General features: G+C 36.1%; 1 protein-coding gene across 2 annotated transcripts in view; it reads left to right on the forward strand.

The window, feature by feature from the left end:
- PEX2 (peroxisomal biogenesis factor 2) overlaps positions 1 to 24,717 on the forward strand; it is a 67,599-nt gene extending 42,882 nt beyond the window's left edge. The window contains exons 5-6 of one of the 2 annotated variants that reach the window (XR_011493110.1): positions 1,186 to 1,283; positions 1,388 to 24,105. The gene's annotated coding sequence lies outside the window, so the exon portion shown is untranslated. Of the gene's footprint in view, positions 1 to 1,185; positions 1,284 to 1,387 lie in introns of both variants that reach the window. The other variant, XR_011493111.1, reaches the window with a different exon arrangement.
- The last annotated feature ends 764 nt before the right edge of the window (positions 24,718 to 25,481 follow it).

Genomic DNA, 25,481 nt, shown 5'->3' on the forward strand with positions numbered 1-25,481 from the left:
TAAAGATTTCTTAGAAAATATATAAAATTAGAGGAGATAAGAGCCAAGGACCCATCCCTGAAGAATATCAATGTATAAACATCTTTAAGGTGTGAGTTGGTGTATGCAGGGAAGTGGGCTGGCATGGAGAGGAGATGCACCTGCAAAGGAGTCTGGGAATTTTTTCTGCTTTAATTTATATTTATTTGTACTCTGTGTGCCTCCCCCACTGAAAGTTCCTTAAAGATAGTGAGCATTTCTTCCTTATAGCTATAGTCCTTCAGTGTCTAAGGATACTGTGTTTATGATATAATACTTGAATTGAATGTTGGTGACTTTTTGACAGCCATTATATTCTTCCTGTGGAATAACACTGTGTTTTCAATCTGGAATCATTTATTCTCAGTTAATGTTTTTAAACTTAATTCAAAACTTCTTAAGCTCTGGTTTAGGATAATTACTTCCTAAAGAAAAGTTATAGTTTTCATCCATTCATAAGAGAATGAAGACAAGGTCATAGTAATATCTTTCTCTCTGTTTTGTTCATGAGCAAATAGAGTCTTCTGTACTGATTTTTAATGTGGCTGTCACAAAAATTTGAAACTATCATAAACTGAAAACATAAAGAAAATCTAATAAGATTAATTTTCCAGAAGTCATAAACTTCATTCTAGGTCAATTCCATTCCAAAATAACTCTGAAAGATGGTTTTTAAAACATTTTCCATAACAAAATGGTGTTAAGCTTAAATAGGTTGGTTTGTACATCTTCTGTTATGTCATTCTTTTTTTAGATAAATAGAAATTTTCTAATTGAGGTATTACTACCTACATGTCAAGCTAAATCCTAAATCTAGGGAAATATACTTTGAAATTAATAATGTCTACTTAAAATACTCTCTTGTCACCTTAACTTCCTTTCACAATTTTCTAACAATGATCTTGATATAAGTTTTCTTCTCTATTTCTAATTCTATTTTTTTCTGACTCCTTCCTCCAATTGCAAAATTATATGCAGAAGAAGATGCCTATTTAAAATCTCTAAAGCAGAAGGACATGAGTAATACTTTGCAAAATATTCTGTTGATGCCAAAGATTGAGAGTAACATTATATATGTTTCTTGAGTTCGGCTGAAACTTTTCATCTCCTTGGTAATTCTTGATCAGATTTATGTAAGAATGTAAATTATGTGTGTTCGCTTTCAAGGTTACAGTTCTCTGTCCCCAGAGTGGATCATTGACAAATGAGGTCAGCGTTTATTTCTACATCCCTGGCAGAAATTGATAATCACCTGTGTCTAGTGAGTAAGTGCCTATTTGCAAAAACAATAGGATTTTAAAAATTCAATCTCCCAGCATCTGTTCTACGTGTTCCTTATCCCGTTTATGTACTACTCTCATATTTTCAGGTCGTGAAATGCAGGCCAGGAAACTCATGGCTCATACATTGAATGTTTTGGCTAGGCACTCACTGTGTGAGTGTGAGAATATCGTTTAATTACAAGAAGTTTTTAAGAAGGGCAAAATCAAGAAGCTACACTAGTTTCATTATCTGTGGCACATATACTGAAGAAAAAAGACAGAGATTTTAATGGTAAGTGAATATTGACCTTAAATCACTGGCTCACAAATTAGACAATAATTAGAGACTTCCATTCATATTTTGCTTATAATTCACTTTCTAAGACTTGAATGGCTCATTGGTTTTTCCTACGTGAAATAATAAACATCTTGACAGCAATGTTATTATTCCAAGCTGTTCTGGCCTAGAAAGGACTAATTCTGCTCTTCCAAAGAATCTCTGATTGTCTCTACTCATCCAGGCTCTCAGGAGTGAATCTTATTGCAGAGATTAAAGGAAAACCTGAGCAAAGCAGAAGATAAGAAAATTATTGAAGAAAATATCACATAACATAAGATAATCATAAATATTAATAAAACAGTACTTTCCACAATACACGTGTGCAAGTCATGGGTCCTCTGAGGCAACAGAGCAAGTCTTGCAACCAAAAACGTCTAGATTCAAATCTTTTCTCCATGTGTTACCAGATGCTTTATCTTGGGCAAATCACTTTATCTCTTTTAGCCTCAGTCTCCCCATCCGTAAGTTGATTATAAGTGTATTCCTAGGGGCCGGCCCAGTGGTGCAGCGGTTGAGTTCACACGTTCTACTTCTAGGCCAGCCCAGGGTTCGCCGTTTTGGATCCTGGGTGTGGACATGGCACCGCTTGACAAGCCATGCTGTGGTAGGCGTCCCACATATAAAGTAGAGGAAGATGGGCATGGATGTTAGCTCAGGGCCAGTCTTCCTCAGCAAAAAGAGGAGGACTGGCAGTGGTTAACTCAGGGCTAATCTTCCTCAAAAAAGAAAAGAAAAAAAGAGTATTCCTGATAACTTATGATAGCATCTATGACTGTTTCAAGGATTAAAGCCAGAAAAAAATGCATAAATGGTTGGCACAGTGCACATAATAAGTATTCAATAAAAGTGACTGTTACTAAACAGTAAATTGAAACAGTTAAATTTTATAACAAGCAATTTGCACATTGTACCTAAAACTAAATGACAGAAAAGGGCTAAAAATTAAGGCCTACCCAAAGATATTACTAACAAAGCTAACATACAAACCAAAATCGCCAGTAATCAACAATACAGAAAATAAGACAAATAATGATGACTAGGACAAAGGAGGACAATAATCTGATTTTCCCTTTGAAAGAGTAAGTGTGACTATTATGTTGAAAATATGTTACGGTGAGAACAAGATGATAGTGGCAAGTTTATTTCTCCCTTATTTGAAAAAAATTCCAGAGGTAAGCATCCCAAAGCTGGTTTGCAGGTCTCATAAGACATTAGAGATCCAAGTTCCTTCTCCTATCCCTCTGCTTTACAATCTTTTGAAAATTGATTCCATTCTCAAAGTCACAAGGTGGCTACTGGATTTCTGGCCTTCACATCTACATTCCAGGAGGAGGAAGTAGAGAAGAAAGTCAACTCCCTTAAAAATCCTAACTGCAAGTCCCACCTGCCACCTTCCATTTACCTTTCATTGGCCAGGCTTTAGGGGCATCATCACACTGTATTTCAAATGAGACGGAAAAACATAGTTTTCAGACAAAACATATTGCTGTCCAACTTAATATCAGGATTCTGTTATTTAGTTAAAAAGGTGAGCCTGAATACTGAGTAGGAAATTAGTAGCCTCTGCTACAAATCCTAGTCCACGTAGAAGCATATTTGGAGTAACCTATACCTTTACAGATATAAGTAGAAATGACATGAAAACAAAAAAGTAAAATTAATAAATCCAAAAGCTTGCTTTTTTTTTTTTAAGGCAAAGAGAGAAACATCTAACGAAGCTCATCAATGGGAGAGAGAGAGAAAGTGAATGAGATTGAGAGGAAACATACAAAACAGGGAAAAAGAGATATGATATAACCAAAGTTATAGGGCAGATTTTTTAAGTATATGGAAATGTCACGCATAACATTAAGTGATAATAATTTTTAATATCTTGATGAAATATAAGATATTCATGGAAGAAATAAATTTTCAAAACTGAGTCAAGAAAAAAAATCTGAATAGATCAATAAACGTGAAATTTAACATCCTATAAAAGAATTATCTTCAAAAGGCACATGAGCCACTGTTTTATAGTCAAATTATTCAAAACTTTCAAGAAAAAAGTAAACCCTGTTCTTAACTATTCCATAGAAGAGAGAAAAACGGGAACAATTCTCAATTAATATAAATATTAAATATAACAGTGAAATTATTAGCAAAACCTAAGAAAAGATAGTGACGAAAAAATAGAACCATTTGTCTTCTGAAGACAGATGCAAATCCTAAAGGAAATAATAGCAAATAAGCAACACATGAAAAAGAGAGTCCAACTATGATTTAATATTAGGAATCAGTATAATTAATTTTCCTAATAGGTCAAAGGAGGAAAATCAAAGATCGTTTTGATGGATCATTCAAACGCAATTGATAAAGTGAATATCCATTCATATTAGAAATAAAACTCTCGGCAAAAAAGAAATAAAAGAATAGTTTCTTAACTTGATATAAACATTTATGGCGTCTTGATAGCTGTCATCATGCCTAATGCTGGAATAGAAAGTAATTCCATTTAGAGTTCAGAATAAGACAGGGAAGCTCAAATCGCTGTTAGTTGTCTTTCTGGAAATGCTAAGTAATGCAATCAGAAAACGAAATGAGGGCTAACAATACTGGAAAGAGAAGGGCAATTTCTGAAATCTTCAAATGATGTGATTTGTCCAAATGGAAAAAAACTCAACAGAATCGCCTGAAAAACCATTAGAATTAACAAGAGATTTCTTTAAATTGATGATGCAAATAAACTCAATAGCTTTCTTATATACAGTACCTATAGTGATGCTAGAATCTAAGTTCCTTGATAAAAAGAAAAAGTGTTGAGACAACCTCAGTGACCTAGTGGTTAAGTTCAGCACACCCTGCTTTGGCGGCCAAGGCCTGGTTCCCAGGCGCGGATCTACACCGCCCATCAGGGTCATGCTGTGGCAGTGGCTCACATTAAAAAAAAAAAAGAGGAAGATTGGCAATGGATGTTAGCTCAGGGTGAATCTTCCTAAGCAAAAAAAAAAAAGGAAAATATCTTTCTTCACCACTAAAAGTTAGTTTCTGATACGTCAGAATATAATGGAAAATAAAATCCATATCAAATAATAAGCAAAATATAAGATATCAAGGAATAAACTTCTCTCTATGGAGAAAACAATAAAATGTTTCCCTATCTATCTATAACTTCTGGGTAATATAATCCTAGATTTCAGCTCATCAATGTATATAAATTATAGGAAAATATCAAAATAATTCTTTCACAATTTGTTTATTTTTATTTTATTTTTATTTTTTTTAAAATTGGCACATGAGCTAACAACTGTTGCCAATCTTGTTTTTTCTTTCTTTCTGCTATTTCTCCCAAAATCCCCCCATCACATAGCTGTACATTTCAGCTGTGAATCCTTCTAGTTGTGGCACATGGAATGCCACCTCAGCATGGCCTGATGAGTGGTTCCATGTCCACGCCCAGGATCTGAACCAGAGAAACCCTGGGCTACCACAGCGGAGCGCATGAACTTAACCACTCAGCCATGGGGCCGGCCCCCACAATTTATTGAGATATAACTAAAATATAATCTAATAAAAGAAAATTGTCTAGTTTCAGTAATCATTTTGATGACTTTTGGTAAATAAGCAGAGTAGTGCAACCACCACCATAATCAAATTTTGGAACAGATCCATTACCATCCAAAGTTTCCTCATGCCGTCTTTCAATCAACCCAAACCTCTCGCCATAGCTTCTTTCTCTTGCTATAGTTTCACCTTTTCTAGAATTTCATGTGAATAGAATGATGCAGAATGTGGTCTTCGGCATCTAGCTCCCTTTGCTTAGTATAATGATTCTGAGATTCATCCATGTCATTGCATTTATCAGTATTCATTGCTTTTATTGCTTAGTAGTATCCCATTGACTGAATACACTATAGTCTGCTTATTCGTTGACTAGCTGACAAACATTTGGATGGCTTTAATTTTTTGGCTATCCTGAATAATGCTGTTATGAACATTAATAGACAAGAACTTCTATGGACATATATACGTTTAACTTTTATAAGAAACTACCAAACTGTTTTCCAAAGTGACCCTATGATGTTGAATTTCTACCAGCAATATATGAGATTTCCATTGCTCCATCCTTACCAACAGTCTTTTTAATTTTAGGCTTTCTAGTGGAGGTGATATATTATTTTGTCATAGACTTAATTTGCATTTCCCTAATGGTCAAAGATGTTGAACATCTTTTCATGTGCTTACTGATTATTTGTATATCTTCTTTTTTAAGCACTTATATATTTTTGACCTTTTGTTCATCTTCTTAATATCAAATTGTAAAGTTCTTTAGGAATTCTTTATACAAGTCCTTGGCCAGATATGTGTTTTGCAAATATTTTCCCACAATCTGTGGCTTGTCTTCTCATTCGTTTCCTGAACATTATCTTTTGATGAGCAAAAATCAAATTTTGATAAGCCTGATTTATCATTTTTTTCTTCTATGATTCATGATTTGGGTATCCTGTCTAAAGGCTTTCTCTTATATTCTCTTCTAGCACATGGTTTTTAGCTCTTACATGTAGCTCTATGATGCATTTTTGAATTAATATTTGTGTAGGGTGTAAAGTAAGGATCAAGTTTTAATTTTTCCCAAAAATACTGAAACAATTTATATTTAAACTTGATGAAATTATTCTAAATGTTATCTGAAACAAGAAACATGCAAGAATAGGCAGTAGTGTTCTGAAGAACGAGAGCAATAAGGGGGACATGCTCTGTCTGAAATGAAAAGGTGGGATTATACCACACAGTGAATTACATCATGGTCAAACAGGTCAGCAAATAGAATAGAAGGCCCTGAAACAGACCCAAATATATGTAACAATACAGAATATGATAAAGGTGGTAATTCAGATGGAATAGCCACAGTTAGATTCAATAAGTGATACTGGAACAACTAGCTTACTACTGAGGGAAAAAAAATTGATGACAGATTTTAAAAGAAAAAGATTATAGGTGTAGAATTATATAATTCTGAGAGTAAGGAAGGCCTGTCTAACCTAAGCATTCATTCACTCAATAAATATTTGTCAAACAACTCCCATGCATACCCAGGCACACCTTTCCAGGCACTGCGGGCTAGGCATGGGTGAACAGACAATGTCCTTCCTGCCCATGTGGAGCTTTAACATTCCAGACTGGGGAAACCAAGAATAAATGTGCCAACACATAGAGAAACAAAGTCAAATGATATAATACCAAAGAAAATCACTGATAGTTTGGGTGACTTGCCTAAGCTCACAAAACCAGAAAGGGACAGAGCCAGGATTCCAAACAGGTCTGTCTGATTACAGACACTATGATTTTATGTAGAAATATGAAAATTATGCTGAATAATATGCCCTAAATATAAATAGCAATTATCTCTTGTGGTAGGATTGTATACATTTTTTTCTCTACGTATCTGTGCTTTATTTTTCTCCCCCACAGGGCATATACTCCTTGTATTTAAAAAAGTGAATAAATACCCATATAGTACTAATGTGGTATTGTGCTGGACTCTTGCCTAAATTCTTTGCACGTAATAGTTCATTTAATCCTTATATGATAAAACCCATTTCACAGATGAGGAAACAGAAACATGGAGTTTAAATGACTTGCTCAAGGTCATGCAAGGGCTTTTCAAGGACTGACTACTTTTATAGAAGGTATGTTGAGTGTCTAGGTCAAGAGGAAAAGATCACTTAACTGCTCCTTCCATTTACATTGATTCCACCCATTGAATTAGTGAAATTTCATCTAATTATCCCCTACTTGTCCTCAGTCAGTGGGGCTCACACTGGAATCGTGCACACCGTGGAATCACCTGGAGAACTTGAAAACCAGTTAGATTCTCCCTTTAGAGATTCGGTGTAATTAGTGTGGTCAAGGCATCATACTTTTAGAAACTCCCAGATAATTCTCATGAGCAGCCAGGGTTGAAAACTGGTGTCCTAGGTGAAAGAAGGAAAGCATTCTGCCCCATAAATGTCCTTTCTATTTGATTGAATCTCTTTATTATTTATTACTTTATTTGATTTGATTGAACACATTGATGAATTTTTAATTTTTTTGATTTTTTATTTTTTGGTGAGGAAGATTGGCACTGAGCTAACATCTGTTGCCAATCTTCCTTTTTCCTTTCTTCTTCTTGTTTTTTCCTCCCCAAAGCACCAGTACATAGTTGTATATCCTAGTTGTAGGTCATTCTAGTTCTGCTATGCAGGACTCCACCTCAGCATGGCTTGATGAGCGGTGCATAGGTCCATGCCCAGGATCTGAATCTGCAAACCCCAGGCCATTGAAGCAGAGTGCACAAACTTAACCACTCGGCCACGGGACCAGCCCCCCAATTTTTAATTTTTGAAAGTAGATATTCATATTTTATATGGGTCTGCAAATAGTACAAACATTTGTTGAATAAAGCTTCCTGCTTGCACATGTCCATATACACATACAAATACCTACTTTCTAAAATCAAAAATTGATCAAAGTGTTCAAATATCTTTTGGTACTTGTTCCAAATTTAAAATTTGTTTTTACTGTACAGTTCGTGTAAAACTTTTATTTGAGAGAAGATATTCTCATTCTTTGACGAGGCTCTTGTTTTATCACGAATATCTCCTCAAAATTAGAAATATTTTTGTATCTTTTAATAGAGGAAAATCACTGATAGCTGAACATTATCATTTGGAATATATATATATATGTATGCATATATTTATTTCTTAGCTTACTATGCTATAGCATACGGTTTCTTGATGCTGTTATGTGAATTTCTAACACTCATTGTATGTTAGTGTTGATAGACTTGGGGACATATATATATGTAATTGCAAAAAATAAAGACCTGAGCAAATTATTAGGCAATGCAAGAACAAATCATTTTGCCCAATAATTTAGATATGTGGGAATTTTATGAGAATTTGGATTATTTACATAATTATTTCAGTTTTCTTCACTGAGTTTTTATTAAATTAGTATATAAGCATTTTAAAATTTTGTCTTGAGATAAACCATCTGTGAGGGATGCGAATTAGTCATGAATGCTTTACCTCTTGTATCCAGACAATTATTTAAGCTCTCTGCATTTTCTTTTTTGTACCTGGGACATTCTATAGAGTCATATGATGCTGCTAGTGTTGTGACCAAATATATTCATAATATTTTCCCAATATTGAGAAGACCTCATAAGTCCAGGGTCTAAATTTTTTCAGATATTATGTTTTTACTTTTTAAATCTACTCTAGTGATCTGAAATCTGTTCTTTTTTCAAATACTAGTGACGAATGATTTGTTTTAACTAAATTTCTAACTTCTCTAAAATGCCTCCCAATTTAAAGGTAAACATTATGAATACATATTGCTAGAAATTTTTATCTTAAATGGAGGCCGGTATGGGTGAGAAATAGGGGACAGGAAGGAAAATATTTAGAAAGTGAGGATATTTATTAGCCAAACTGTCTTCTTTTGTAAAAGAGATTCTAAATTTTAAGTATTTCAGGGTTGGGTTCTAAAACTATTCCATTTTTATTCATAGACAGAAAACAGGCCTGAACCAGGGATTAGGAAAGCTTATAGGTTATTAGGAAGGTCCTTTTTAGGGAAATCATAGCTATTAGTCTGCTGCTGAGAAAGTTGGGCTCCGTTCAGAGAATCTCTTAATTATCTCTCCTATTGCTGAAGCTGCAGTTAACATATAGGAAAGAGTGTTCTTCCATTTAATGAATTCTCAAATGCTATGGCATTTATTAAGGAAATATTTAAGTAGAGCCATTGTTCAGAGGATATTTGATTCTTTCCTCACTACCACTGCCCCTGCCTCAGCTTATTAGTTTCCTAGTGGGAGGTTGAAAGAAATCCACAAGAATATATTGTAGTCTCTGTCTGGCCTTATTCCTTACTTAACTTTGTACTTAACTGCCACAAAAACAGAAATAAGTTCGGACCCTAGTGGATGCTGATTAAGAAAACTCTTAAGCAGGATACAAGTTGGTTAGCTCTACTAAGATTCTATTTTCTTAGCCCTTTCACTTAATCGTTAATATGAGGAAAAGTAAAGTTCATGAGTATTCATTTCTTTTCAGCATGCATTTATATTCAATATGAACGAGACTTGGTATTCAGTTCAGGGATACACAGACGAAAAATACAAACTTGGATCTTGGCCACATAACCTTACAGTCTAGTCAGAGGGGAAGATAAACATGTGCTTATACAATGTTATCAGCACCATATGAGGGAGGCCACACCTGATGAGCACTCGTCTCCACTTGGGAGACAAGCACACTTACAGGAGGAGGCGTGTGGAGCTGCCTCTGGGGGAGACTGGATGAATATAATTGAAGAAGAGTAAAACATTTTAATGTAGCTGGGCTCTAAGAATCTTTGGAGAGGTGAGAGAAAGCAAGAGGATAAATAACATCTTTTGGGGGATAGTTCTAGAATAAAAGCAGAAAGCTAAGTTCATCCAGTTCTGAATTACATTTGCAAGAGAAATATTGAGCGAGGAAGTTAAGAATATTGGTAAGAAAGTGGTCAACATGGAGTCCAACCCGGATCCCTGAAGGCCAGGTGGAGCCCTTGGTCTTCAGAGACACACCTCTTCTCAGTCTGAAACAAATCTAACGACTGTCACAGCCCCAAAGAGGTGCTACTTGCCTGTTTTTCTCACTCTAATGATGCCTACCTGGTTCAATGTCATATGAGACGATTCAAGACCCTACATCTTGTTATATTGATACCTGCACTTGGGGTACTTATCATTGGGACTTTAAAGAAAGAGCAAAAAGGGAGTTGAATTTAATATAAGACAAGGGGGCAAAATTATATACAAAGAAACTATAATGACATAAAACTTAGTTCTACTAATCATTTCATGTTCTTCCTCAATAAATAAAACTCTTTCTTCAGGTAAGTTGGAAAAAGAGAAGGATCTCCTCTTGGACAGCCTACCTTTCTCTTCCCTTTTTGTCTTCCATTGTGACAGAAACTCTTCTCTGTGTCCCACTCTGTTCTTCTTCCACACAGGTCTGACAGGTCCTTGTATCTCCAGGTTTCATAAGGCTTCACTTGGAATCTTCAGATTACTTTTTGCTACTGAGATTAGTAAAGACCTGCTTTTTTTGTAATTCCCTTTGCAAAATTCATGCCACTATTTATTGCTGTTACCTCCTTCTGTTTGCTTGAGATTCACCTCCATTTTCCAACCCAAGCACTCATGAGTCATTCACTAGTATCTCTGTGTTCCTCCTCTGATGTGGAAGTAGGCAAAGTATTTTAAATTCTACCCTTATTTTTGAGAAGATCGACCTTCCAATTGGGATCTGGGGACTTAAAACTGATTTCCTACAGGATTCTCAGTCCATCGTTCAAGATGCATCTATGGTATGCAACACAATTCTGGAGGCTGACAAGTCCCAAGATCTTCAGGGTGAGCTGGCGTGCTGGAGAAGCCAGGAGAGCTCATGGTATATTTCCATTCTAACGGTCAGCAGGCTTGAGATCCCAGAAGAACTGATGTTTCAGTTAGAATCTGAAGGCAAGGAAAAGCTATGTTCCAGTTCAAAGGCAGTCGGACGGGAAGAATTTTCTCTTACTCACAAGAGAGTCAGCCTTTGTGTTTTATTCAGGCCTTCAACTAACTGGATGAGCCTCACCCACATGAAGGAGGGCAAGTTGCTTCACTCAGTCTATCCATTCAAATGTTAATCTCACCCGGAGATGAACCCATAGACACACCCAGAATAATGTTTGACCAAATATCTGGACACTCCGTGGTCTAGTCAAATTGGCACATAAAATTAACCATCATAACTGGTAATAGTAGCTATAGACAGATAAAGGCAGTAGCTCAGAGGGATGAGGTAGGTTAAAGAAGCTAGCATTAAGAAAGAATTTTTATTTAAAGACAGTAAATGTTAGTACATGTATATATGTTGATGGGTGATCCAGAAGAAAGGGAAACAATTGTGTTTCAGAGGAAATGATACAAATGGGAAGGCAAGCCACTGAATTGGTTCCACGCTGAGCTGATAGGCTGAGACCCTGCACTGGATTTGCATCGAAAGCCCATTTAAGCTCAGGACTCAACCTACTTTTCCGATCTCGTCTTTTATCACTCCCCATTTCACTCATTAAAAACCTCTAATTATTCTAAACACACTACATTGTCCATTCTTCTGGGCCTTTGCTCTGCCTTTAACCTCATATAAGAACACCCCTTGTTTAGCTCCCACATAGTGAACTCTACCTCGTTCTTCAAAACCCAGCTCAAATCTCAGCTCAGCTTCCTATGGGCAGCTTCCTCCAGCGTCCTGAGATCAAGCCTGTTGCTCCCGTCCTTGGTACTCTGAAAGTGCGTCACGTGACCGCTTGTAGCTCTGAGCACACTACATGGCAATGATTGTTTCTACATCTGCCTCCTCCATTAGACTGTCACCTCTTTGAAGATTGGGCAACAGATTTTCTTTTTTAATCCCATTATCAAGCACACCACCCACCATGGTGTTTGTTCTCAAATGTTATTTCACTGAGTGAAAATATGAGTAAAATGTAACTCGCTCGGCTGAATCTCAAGACATATTTACATGTAGAAACAACTTCCGGCATTTGATAATAACTCAGTCGGAAACTGCTATACCATTTCAGAACTTGCCTCTGCAAGCACACGAGAATATAAAGTGCAACACCACCAGAGCTGATAGGACAATGCCCCTAGGGTTCAGACCAGCACCTAAAGCGCTGCCTGATGACTCTCGGCAGTGTACAGGCCCTGGCTTTGTCCCCCAGTATCAGATGACTCCCAGAGATGGCATGAGCTTCCCTAGGCTGTTAGCAGTTCTGCTGAGAGGCTGTATAGTTCTCCACGGAGCTATGCAGAAAGAGGAAATTGAGCGATAGTGGCTAAAGGTCCTGCCCGAGGCTAATGAGCAAGCCCACATTTGAGCCCCAATTGTGTGTTTGAAGCGTAACCCTCTGTACTTCAGCAAAGCTGCTAATAGTTTAAGCACTTACAGTAATAAAACAGAAGATATAAACAATGCTTTTCCCTAGGAATAGGACTTTTCCAAGGATGTCAATTTTCTGCTACAATTTTTCTTCAATAAGTTGAGAGAACTAATGAAAGACGTTCTCCATATATATATATAAAATACCTCTTAGTTCTAAAGCTGATCCTAGAATACCATGCCCAATGTGAATCTTCAACTGCCTATTTGAGATTTATAGCCAATTTTGAATTTGCTGCTGCTGCTGTTTGTTTCCCATCCTATTTTTCTGGGCTAGCAAACCTGTAAATAGTTTACATGCAGGTTCAATTTTTTAGTCTATTTCCTTGTCAAATTCTCAGGCTTTGAGCCTTCTAAAATGGCAGAAGTAATCAGAATTGGACTTCGGCAATGGAAAACAGCACTTAGCAAAGGTGTTACTGGAACCCTCTCTCCCATCCCCTTATTCTCTTTGTCATGAAATTTTCTGCTGTAAAAAGTCCTTGGTATTTCAGAAATGGACTGTCCCTCCATTATAAGAGGTCTATTTAGTGACTCCACCCTTGTGTAGTGGCACAATCAGATCCTGAGTTTATTTCATTTCTGTTATAGTCAAAACTGGCTTTGTATATGCCTATATTTAATGGTTTTCTCTTGGGAACTAAGTAATTTATATTTTATGTGAAGTAACTTAATTTTATGATGTGTCTGGTATAAATAGATTTTTTTTCCTCCTCTACTCCTCTAAGACAATGACAATTTGATTTTCCATTTATGGTAACGTTAATGTAATCTCCTGGATTTAAGCACATCATTTCTGTCTAGTTTCTAGCAGCAATCTCATTTGCCAAGCATCAGACTGAGTGCAGTGTTTAATACAGGCCACCAATCAAGGAGCGCTTTGGCTGAGTAACCAATTAGAGATGAAGAGGAGAGCAAAAAATTCTCATGATGGCCTCTCATCTTTGTCACACTTCCAGTTGACAAACTGGCCCCCACCTAGCTTCATAAAAGTTGTAAGACTGTCTCTGCATACAGGCATAATGGCACATGTTAGATTTTCATTTAAGTTCTGTGAACCTCATCTTAGTAAAGGTCCTCATACAGTATTAGTTTAAAAGGCAGAATATTTCTTATAAAAAAAGTACCAAAAATCTTCCACTGCTTGTCATTAATGATACCCATAAATTCCTTCTTACTGCCAATATTGCTGTCAGTCAGGGAAATTAGCGCTAAGAAAAGTACTGTTCTCGAATAAAGGAGCCTGGGTCTGGAAGAGTTCATTCCAGCTCCATTGTTCTTAGGTACCACGCTGCTTGAACATAATAGCAATGAAACTGAATCTCTGACATCGTGCATTTTAACTAGCATATTTTGACATTCTGTTTTACTTTTTATATTCATGTCTAAGGGAGAAAAAAGAGGATACTTTCTATTTTGCACAAGAAAGAATATCATTTTTTAGAAGTCACTTTAAAAAGAGTTAGTCAAATTCAATTTTATAGAACCATATACACCTACAAAAAAAAATGCTCCAGAAATACATGACCTATGTAAGCTCATAGTTTTTATTTCAACTCTTTTTGTCCAGGCAAGATCAATCCATCTTCTCCCACTGACTCTGTAAAAAACCTCTACCGAATTTCTTTGGATCTTCCTGTGAAAATCAGGCTGGGCACAAGGAATTTCTGAATTCTGATTAAAAATATTTATGGGCTCTTAATGCAAATATTGGAATATCATCAGAACACTAATGATGCTCTGTACTACATCTTCTTTTCATCTAGTCTGACAGTGTAGCTTTAGAGCTTACTCAGTGCCTGGCTGAGCTAAGGACTCACATGAAAGCTGACTGGCTGAGTTTCAAGCTAAATAAAACAGAGGTGAGGATGTTGGGGGTGAAGGGTTGAGAAGGGGCCAGGGACATTATTTGGAGAATGTTTAAACCTGAGGGTTTTCTTACTCACAACTGTGCTCCACAAACCTTAGAACTCTGTTAGGATCATGCCCTGTGCTTGACCCAGAGAACTTTACCTATCATCCCAAGGTAGTGAAGCGATTTGAGACCATTATAGTTTCTCACAAGCATGCCTTGTCCACACTTCCATTATCTGTTCTTTGTCATTTTTCAAATGATGCCACCGCCGGACTGTAAATGCCTTGAAGGCACGGTCCTCTATGTTCATTTTTTGCATCTCTGGAGCTTAGTATAATGACTGGCATATAATAAGTAATGAGTATATATGTGTTGAATGGATGGATGAAGGAATGAACACCATGGCTAGTCAATAAGTGGCTCATGTTAATCCTACCCTTCAATATTGTCCTGAAAAATCTTTTGATTCTAACTGCAAATGAAGCTTAATAAGGTGTATTATAGCTTCAGACTTAAACAACACCCAGGACAGCAAAGACCAAACAGAACCTTTGTGCTAAGCGAAGATAGTTCTCCTCCTTCAAGGGCCTAGACAGAGGAAGCCTCATGTCAGGCTGCGTAGCTTGGCGAAGTGAGTATAGTCAGATTCCAGCCCTGACACAGCGCCTTAGCTTCGAGTCCTCGTGTAGCGTGCAACCTGGAGGCCCCACAACGCCTCAGGGGGATTTACCATAGAACACCGCTTCCCCAAAGCCCCATTTGCTGGTATTTATAACTCAGCAGACAATTGTTCTTTGCAGATAGGATAATGATTTAATGTTAATAGATCCTCAATGGCTGTTTAAACTATTGTACCTATTGCTATCCTAAGCTTATGATCTTTAAATTCCTAATGTTTTCCTTTACAAATAAATATTTGTGCTCTAGAGCAGTTTTTCCAAGGAAGTAATGGAAAACATTAAATAGGGATTCTCCTCTGATTTGCCATATGAGACTTCTTGACAAGCCACCATGCTGAGAGACAGTCAAAATTAAATGCTAGACCTTAATAATGAGCCAAGGGGCAATTCATTGAGATTTGCTATAAAATTAGCCATGTTATAGATTTAAGAAAGCTTGCAAATACCTAGGAGCAAGCAGTAGGTCACAGTGAGGTGTCTCATTCTTTCCTGATCACCAGCGCTCCCAGTTTGTCCTTGGTTCTTGGTGTACTATGTTGCAGAATATTGCATTGAAAAACAAAGGAGGGGGCTCTCCCTGTAATCTGAGAGATTTCTAATCATTTCAGACAAGTACAGCAGACACACTCTGCTTTTGGTCACATGGGCAAGTTAGCCCAAGTCAAAACACCAGTCATTTTTTTTGTTTTTTTCTTTTTGTCTTTTTTAAAGATTGGCACCTGGGCCAACAACTGTTGCCAATCTTTTTTTTTCTGCTTTATCTCCCCAACGCCCCCTGTACGCAGTTGTATATCTTAGTTGCAGGTCCTTCTAGTTGTGGGATGTGGGACGCTGCCTCAACGTGGCCTGACGAGCGGTGCCATGTCCTCACCCAGGATCCAAACCCTGGGCTGCTGCAGCGGAGCGCACGAACGTAACCACTCAGCCATGGAGCCGGCCCAAAAGACCAGTTTTTAAGTACTTTAACACACTGTACAAGAAGAAAATCGTGGAGAGATGGCCTTGTCATGTGGAAGTGTCGCCTGCATAATTCAAGGGAGTGCTGACATGCAGAGTAACTTGGAACAGGTCTCAGCTAGAGACACGATTCTTGAGTTAAGTTGTCTGTGTAACCTATGCAAAGAAATCAAAGTGATGATGAAAACAATCTAGAGAAAGAGAGAACTTTTGTAGTGCAAGATGTGCCCAGATGTTTTTGCAGTAAAGCCGACTTTAGTTTTTAATTTAAAAGAACACTCAATAAATATATGGTAATTTTAGAGAAATCAAAAACAAAGAAAAAGAAAAAAAGCAACAAATACACAAAGCAAACCAAAGCATCTGTTGTCCCAGAATCTAGAAGTAACTGCTAGGATAGCCTTGGTCATTATCATTTTGGGATACTTTTCACCCATCAATGTATGTTATTATAAAAGCTAGTTCAACCACTGCATACTGTTCATAATTTGATTTTTAAAATTAATAATATACCACACATATTTTTCTATGTGAGTAGTTAAATATTCATCTATAGCACCATTCGTTGCTATAGTTGTTCTTGTATAATATTCCACTCTTTCTCTCTGATGATATATGATCATCATGTATTTTTAATCAGTACACTATTTATCGCTGAACTTTCAGATAGTATCTGATTGTTCGCCATTATAAACATTGCTTTAATAAACAACTTTGTAGTTCAATCTTTGAGTATAAACTTTATGTTTTCTTAAGATAAATGTAGAAATGCTAGATCAAATATTATGCATATTGTAGCAGACAATTTGACCTGCTCACCAAAATCCATGTTCTCTTCCTTCTGGACACAGCCAGGCTATGTTTCCCTACCTTCAATGAACATAAATGTGACCATGAGACTGAGTTCCAACCAATGATTTCCCGTGCAATAATGGCCCACACAAACCTCCTGAGCACACTTCTTCATACCCTTTTCTTTTTTCAGTTGTTTGGAATGACAGCGATCCCTAGTACCAGGTTGGAAGCCATATATTTAAAGTTGGCAGAGCTTCTGTTAGCCTGGCTACCCAAATGACTGTGTAGAGAAGGGCTCTACCCACGTGTTCACTGACCCAACACTGTAACATGTACAAGAAATAAACCTCCGCAGCGTTGGAGCTGTTATGTATTTTGTGATCTACTTGATACTCCAATCAATACAAACATTTTAAAACTTTTATTGTATTTATTGTCATAACGATGTTGAAAATAAATGATTTCCTAATTTATTTTACACAGTTGGCAATCAGGATTTTATTATCTTTTGAAAATTCTTTATCAAACAAGTGAAATATATGTCCTTGTTCTAATTTGCATCTTCTAATTATTAATGAGGTGGAAGGCTTTTTCATATACTCGTAACTGCACTTGAAATGAAATAATGAATCTTCTTTTGTAATCACTAATCATCCTAAAAGTAGTGGTAATAGTAAGATTGACTTTTAGCAATTTGGAAATTGGAAAGTATTGCAAATAAGCCACCTAATTTTACAAAGAAATAAGAAAAAGATATTATTAACTTATTTGAAATCATCCTGTCCTAATAAGGAGTTAAGGTGATTAATTTATTAATCTTTATAAGACTTGAAGCTTAACATAATAGCATAAGTTATGGGAAAATAAACTTCACTTATTATTATTGACTCATGACCATTAAGCCTTTTATTCAAGGCAGAACTGAAAATTGAATATAAAGTACAACTTTTACAATTAAAAGCTTTAAATTAAAAGGAACTTTAAAGCACATATTTGCTGATTGTTTTTCATGTTCAATAGTTGTGTTGTCTACTTATTACAGAACACATATGCACAAATCTCTCAAAGAAAATAGTAGCAAAATAAAATTTTTCACAAAAGAATTGAATTTTAGTTAATCCCCCCTTCTCAGTATTTCCTGGTACCTGATGGTCTTCCTTTCACTAGGGCAGTGAAACCTGCTGCCCTGTAGCGCCCAGAGCCTCAAGGCACAACCAAACTGTGACTTTGAAATAAACTTTCAAAAACCTAGCCCTGAGGTTACTAAGGATTTAAAACACTCAAATGAGGCCAGAGTAAGACTTTCCCCCTGCTCGCCGAGTCCACATCTTCTCCTGGGATGGGAGAGCGTCTGCAAGGAATCAAGGGGCTCCCTGAGCACCTGCGGGTCCCTGAGAAGGTCTGGGGGAACGCTGAGCCTTTGCGATCACCCCACACCAACCTTCACTTGGGCAAGGGTGACAGCATCTTGGTAAACTCAGAAGAGCAGAAAGTAGAAGAAGTCCATAACCCTTTTCTAGGGACTAGAAAGAATCCCAGAGTGGAGTTGACTTTATAGAATATCTAGGTCAGAGGTCACAAGTGGCACCTGTGGTAGGCAGAATAATGGTCCCCCAAAGATGTCAAAATCCTAATCTTGGACTCTGTAATTATGTTAACTCACATGGCAGAAGGGAATTTACAGATGTGATTAAAATTAAGAGCATTCAGATAGGAAGATTATCCAGCATTATCCACGTGGGTCCGATCTAATCTCATGAGTCCTTAAAAGTGGATAACTTTCCCCAGCTGTGGTCAGAGAGAGCTGTGACAATGGAAATAGGGCCAGAGAGAGATGACATTGCTGGTTTTGAAGATGTAGGAAGGGGCCCATGAGCCAAGGTATGTGGTTGACCTCTAGACGCTGGAAAAAGCAAGGAAATGGAATCTCACAAGAATCATCAGAAAGGAACACAGCCTGCCAATACATGCATTTTAACCCAGTGAGATCCATGGCAGACTCCTGACCTACTGAATTGTAAGATAATAAATTTGTATTGTTTTAAGCCACTGAGTTTGTGATAATTTGTTACAACAGCAATGGAAAACTATTATGACTGTCCACAGGCTAGATATGGCCTGTTGCTGGGAAATTTTGCATGAAATCTTATTTCCACTTTCTTGAAAACCAGAAGATCTATGAACATTGGTCCATATTTGCACACAAAAGCAGTCCACTAGAGCTGAATGCTGGTCTGCCTCTTCCAACAGGACAAGTTCCTCAGGTTGTTACAGTTCCTACAACACACCTACTACAGTTGTCTATTTACCCATCAAGCTACTACAGGTATTTGATTGGCAGCATAGGTCTAGGCACATAGACTCAAAATAACCCTACCTAATTTACCAGACCCTTAGTATTATTTAAGGATAGAAGAATAATTCCATTGTGAACAAAGAATATCTTGGAGATGGTAAAGTCCATAGGCAGTCCCTCTGAGTTTCCTATGCCAGGAGAAGAGTGAGGGGCCCCAGCTAGGAGTAACAGCTGAAGGAGTCTTGTAGTCAGAAATAAGGGACAATGCAGCAGTAACCTGTGAGAGCAAGAACAACTAAAGATAGCAAGAATGAGGACACCTCATTGGGTGCCAGCCCTTGCCATTTCCCCATGCTTTGGCTATATATAAATAAGCTTCTCAGAATTTAGGATTCACAACACTAGGGAAAAAGAGAACCCAAATTGATTAAGATTAATTTTACTTCAGAGTGATGAAGGAGAGTATAGTAAAATACTTAAACAATTAATGAGGTACAAAATGCAATCATGTAAAAGAAGGGGCTTATTAAACAAAGGTTAATGAAAATAGTTTTGAGTTCATCTGTTATGTCAAAAAATAAAGCACAAGAATAAAAGTGGATTATTATGATCAATGAAATTAAGAGCCAGTTTTTTGAAAAGGTAAACAAAATTGACAAATCTTTAGCTAGACTCACCAAGAAAAAAAGAAAGAGGATTCAAATAAATAAAATTAGAAATGAAAGAGGAGATGTTACAACTGATACCATAGAAATGCAAAGGATCATAAGAAACTACTATAAACGATGATGCACTAACAAATTGGCAACCTAGAAGAAACGGATAAATACCTAGAAACATACAATCTACTGAGACTGAATCAAGAGGAAATAGAAAATCTAAACAGACTGATTACTGGTAAGTAAATTGAATCAAAAACCTTGCAACAAACAAAAGTCCAGAACCAGATGGCTTCACTATCGGATTCTACCAAACCTTCAAAGAAGAATTAATACCAATTCTCTCAAACTCTTCCTAAAAATAGAAGAGAAGGGAATGCTTCAAAATTTGTTTTGTGAGGCCAGCATGACCCTGATACCAAAACCAGACAAGGATGCCACAAGGAAAGAAAATTATAAGCCAATATCCCTGATGAACATAGATGCAAAAATCCTCAACAAAATATTAGCTAACCGAATTCAACAATACTTTAAAAGGATCATGCAGCACGATCAAGTGGGATTTATTTCAGGGCAGCAAGGATGATTCAACATTCACAAATCGGTCAATGTGATACACTGCATTAACAAAATGAAGGATAAAAAGCATATGATTATATCAATAGATGCAGAAAAAACATTTAACAAGATTCAATATCCATTTATGACAAAAACTCTCAACAAAGCAGGTATAGAGGGCATGTACCTCAACATAATAAAGGCCATATATGACAAGCTCATAGCTAATGTCACACTCAACAGTGAAAAGCTAAAAGCTTTTCCTCTAAGTTCAGGAACAAGACAAGGAAGCCCACTCTTGCCACTTTTATTCAACATAGTATTGGAAGTCTTAGCTAGAGCAATTAAGCAAGAAAAAGAAATAAAAGGCATCCAAATGAGAAAGGAAGAATAAAACTGTCACAATTTGCAGATCACATAATATCATATCTCTATAGAAAACACTAAAGACTCTGCCAAAATACAGTTGAACTAATAAACAAATTCAGTAAACTTGCAGGATATAAATCAATACACAAAAATCTGCTGCACTCCCATACACTAATAATGAATTATCAGAAAGAGAAATTAGGAAAACAATCCCATTTACAATTGCATCAAAAAGAATAAAATACCTAGGAATAAATTTAGCCAAGGAGGTAAACAACTTATACATTGAAAACTACAAGACATTAATGAAAGAAAGTGAAGAAGCCACAAATAGATAGAAAGCTATTTCATGCTCATAGATTGGAAGAATTAATATTGTTAAAATGGCCATACTACTCAATATGCATATTCAATGAAATCCCTATCAAAATTCCAAAGGCAGTTTTCACAGAAATAGAAAAAAAAACCCTAAAATTCGTAGGGAACCATAAAAGACCCCAAATAGTCAACACAGTCTTGAGAAAACACAAAGCTGGAGGCCTCGTGCTCATTGATTTCATGCTATGTTATAAAGCTATAGTAAATAAAACAGTATGATATTGTCATAAAAACAGACACATAAATCAATGGAATAGAATCAAGAGCCCAGAATTAAACCCACACACACATGGTCAATTAATTTACTACAAAGGGGCCAAGCATATACAATGAGGAAAGGACAGTCTCTTCAATAAATGGTCCTGGGAAAATTGGATAGCCACCTGCAAAAGAATGAAACTGGACCACTATCTTACACCATACACAAAAATTAACCCAAAATGGATTAAAGACTTGATCTTAAGACCTGAAACTATGAAATTCCTAGAAGAAAACAGGTGATAAGTTCCTTGACGTAGATCTTGGCGATGGTTTTTTGAATCTGACACCAAAAGCAAAAATAAATGAGACTACATCAAACTAAAAAACATCTGCGCAGCAAGGGAAACCATAAACAAAATGAAAAGGCAACCTACTGAATGGGAGAAAATATTTGCAAAGTATATATCTGCTGAGGGGCAAATATCCAAAATATATAAAGAACACATAAACTAAATAGTTAAAAAAAAATCAAAAAAACGGGCGGAAGATCTGAATAGACGGTTTTCTAAAGAAGACATACAGATGGCCAACAGGTACCTAAAAAGATGCTCTACATCATTAATCATCAGGGAAATGCAAATCAAAACCACAATAAGATATCACCTCATACCTGTTAGAACAGCTAGTATCAAAATGACTAGAAATTAAAAAGTGTTGGCGGGGATTTGGAGTAAAGGGAACACTTTTGCACTGTTGGTGGGAATGTAAATTGATGCAGCCACTGTGAAAAACAGTACAAAGTTTCCTTAAAAAAAATGAAAATAGGAGCCGGCCGGGTGGCACAGGGGTTAAGTTTGCATGTTCTGCTTCCGCAGCCCCGGGTTCACTGGTTCAGATTCCAGGTGTAGATCTACACATTGCTTGTCAAGCTATGCTGTGGTAGGCGGCCCACACATAAAGTTGAGGAAGATGGACATTGGTGTTAGCTCAGGGCCAGTCTTCCTTAGCAAAAAGAGGAGGATTGGCGGCAGATGTTAGCTAAGGGCTAATCTTCCTCAAAAAACAAAAAAAAAAAAGTAGAAATAAAAATAGAGCTACACATAATCCTACAATTCCACTTCTGAGTGTTTATCTGAAGAAAACGAAAATACTAATTCAACAACATATATGCACCCCCATGTTCATTACAGCATTATTTACAATAGCTAAGATATGTCCATGAATGGATAAATGGATAAAGAGATTATGGTGTATATTTTTGTATACAATAGAGTGTCATTCAACCATAAAAAAGAATGAAATCCTGCCATTTGCAACAACATGGATGGACCTCGAGGGCATTATGCTAAGTGAAACAAGTCAGACAGAGAAAGACGAATACCCTAAGATCCCTCTTATATGTGGAATCTAAAAAAATAATTTAAAAAAATGTTTTAAGTCTAAGCTCATAGATACAGAGAACAGATTGGTGATTGCCTGAGGTGGGGTGGTGGGGGAGCGGGGTGGGAGAGATGGGTGAACTATTTTTGAGTTTTTTTGGTTTAAATAAATTGAATTTTTTTTAAAAAAAAGAATAAAGGTGGTGAAAATTATATGTAAACCACTATACTGAACTGAAACGTCCCATATGTCATCATGAGACAGTTTTTTCCTATCTTTCATACCCATCCTCAAAAGAAGATATAAAAAATATAAAACTTTAGCCCACTCCTCTCCTTCTTTACGATCAGGATCAGCAGACGACAGGAGTCAATTATCAGATGTATTAAATCTAAAGTCATCCTATGTCAGGAAGCATTATAGTGTTGTTTTAATATTGGAAATTAAGTTCAGTTATCACTTCAAAGAAATTTGTATTCCCTGAATTCTTATATTTGTGACAGATTTTTTCACTAAGCTTTATTAAAATAAATTTTATATACAATACAATCCATGTGAACAATTTAAGTGTACAGCTTGATGAATTTTGACCAATATACATACCCTTGAAATCATCTCCTTAATGAAGATACAGACTGTTTTATTCACACCCAGTGAAGATATAGAATGATTCATAAAGTTCTTTCATACCCATCTGAAGTCAATCTCAGCCTCTCACCCTGGGCATTTCTATCATAAATTCGTTTTGCCTCTTCTACAATTTCACACAAATAGAATCATACATTGTGTAGTCTTTTTTGTCTGTCTTCTTTCACTCAGTATAATGCTTTAAAAATTCATTCATGTTATTGCATGAATTTGCTCCTTCTCATTGCTGAATAGTATTCCATTCACTGTATGAATCGAAACAGTTTATATATTTATCTATTGATGGGTTTAGTTTGTTTCCACTTTTGGGTAACTATGAATAAACTTACCACGAACATTTAGGTTTAAGATTTTGGAGATATGTTTTCTTTTCTCCTTTGTTAATACCTTGCCTTATTGCATTGGCCAAAATTGCCATATCTTATGGTAAGCATATGATTCACATTACAAAAATTCGCCAGGCCATTTTTTAAAGACTTTGTATGAATTTACTCTTCTAATAGCAAACAATGAGTGTTTCACTTGCTCCACATCCTCATCGACACTTGGTATTGTCATTCTTTTAATCTTAGCCATCCTAGTGGGTATAAAGTAGTACCTCATTGTGATTTAAATTCACATTTTCCTATTGTCTGATGATGTTGAGAATCTTTTTATGTGCTTATCCTCCCTTTGAAAATCTTCCTTTGTGACACTTTTACACAAATATTTTGCCTATTTTGTATTGTATGGTTTTCTTTGATTGAATCATAAGAGTTCTTTAGATATTCCTGTTACAAGTTCTTTATTAGTTATGCATTGAAGATATTTTTTTTCCAGTCTGCATATTGTCTTTTCATTGTCTCAGTGGTGTCTTTTGAAGAGTAGAACTTTTTGTTTAACAAAGTCTGATTTATCATGTTTTTTCTTTTTCTTTTGTGGTTAGTACATAAGAAATCTTTGTCAACCCCAAAGTTGCAAAGATTTTCTCTTATGTTTCTTTCTTTGAGTTTTATACTCTTAGCCTTTGTTTAGGTATGATTCATTTCTAATTAACTTGGGCATTAGATATGAGACAAAGATCAAAGTTTTTTCTATATCAAAACCAATTGTTCCAACACCATTTTTTGAAAAATCTCTACTTTCCCCTTTAAAGTGGACCTTTTTGTCAAAATTAATTGGCCATATATGTGTAATCTATTTTAAGACTTTTTTTTCATTGTTTTATGAATATCTTTATCTTTATGCAAATATTACAGTCTTGATTATTGTAGCTTTAAACTTTGAATTGAAGAAATATGAGTCATCTTTGTTCTTTTTTGTCAAAATTATTTTGACTATTCTGGCTCCTTTGCATTTCCACGTAACTTTTAGACATAGTTTCTTAATTACTGCTAAAAGGTCTGCTGCAATTGCTTATGGAAATTGTTTTAGATTTAATGGTCTTATTTGGGGAGAATGGACACCTGAATGATATTGTGTCTTCTACTCTATGAATGTGATATATCTAATTATTTAGATCCCCTTTCATTTTGCTCAGCAATGTTTCTAGTTTTTAGCGTAGAAATCTTTAATTTATTCCTAAGTGTTAATTGGTTTTGATTCTCTTTTAAGTAGTATTTTTTAAAATTTTCTGTCTGTTGTTAATGTATAGAAATGATATTGATTTTTGTAAATTGGGTTGGAATCTGATTAACATTGGTGGTTGTGTGTGTGTGCGTGTCTGTGCTTGTGTGTGTATAGATTTCTTATGACTTTCTAAATAGGCAATTATGTCATCTGCAAACAGAGGTATTATATTTATCCTTTTCAGTCTTTATGTATTTTTTCTTGCCTTATTGCATTGGCCAAGACTCTACTACAACGTCTAATCTAAATGATGAGAAGGGGCATGCTTATCTCATCCCCAATTTTAGGGGGAAAGCATTAAATATGTTGGCTATACATTTTTCATAGAGGTCCTTTTTCAGATTAAGGAAGCTATATCCTATTTCTAATTTGCTGAGAATCTGCATCATGAATATATATTTCACTGTGACTGAAATTTGCACCTGCTATAAATCAGTATATATGTAGCTTTCACATTTAAACACAAGTTGT

The sequence above is a fragment of the Equus asinus genome, chromosome 12 (genome assembly GCF_041296235.1).
Source record: "Equus asinus isolate D_3611 breed Donkey chromosome 12, EquAss-T2T_v2, whole genome shotgun sequence".
Taxonomy (NCBI): domain Eukaryota; kingdom Metazoa; phylum Chordata; class Mammalia; order Perissodactyla; family Equidae; genus Equus; species Equus asinus.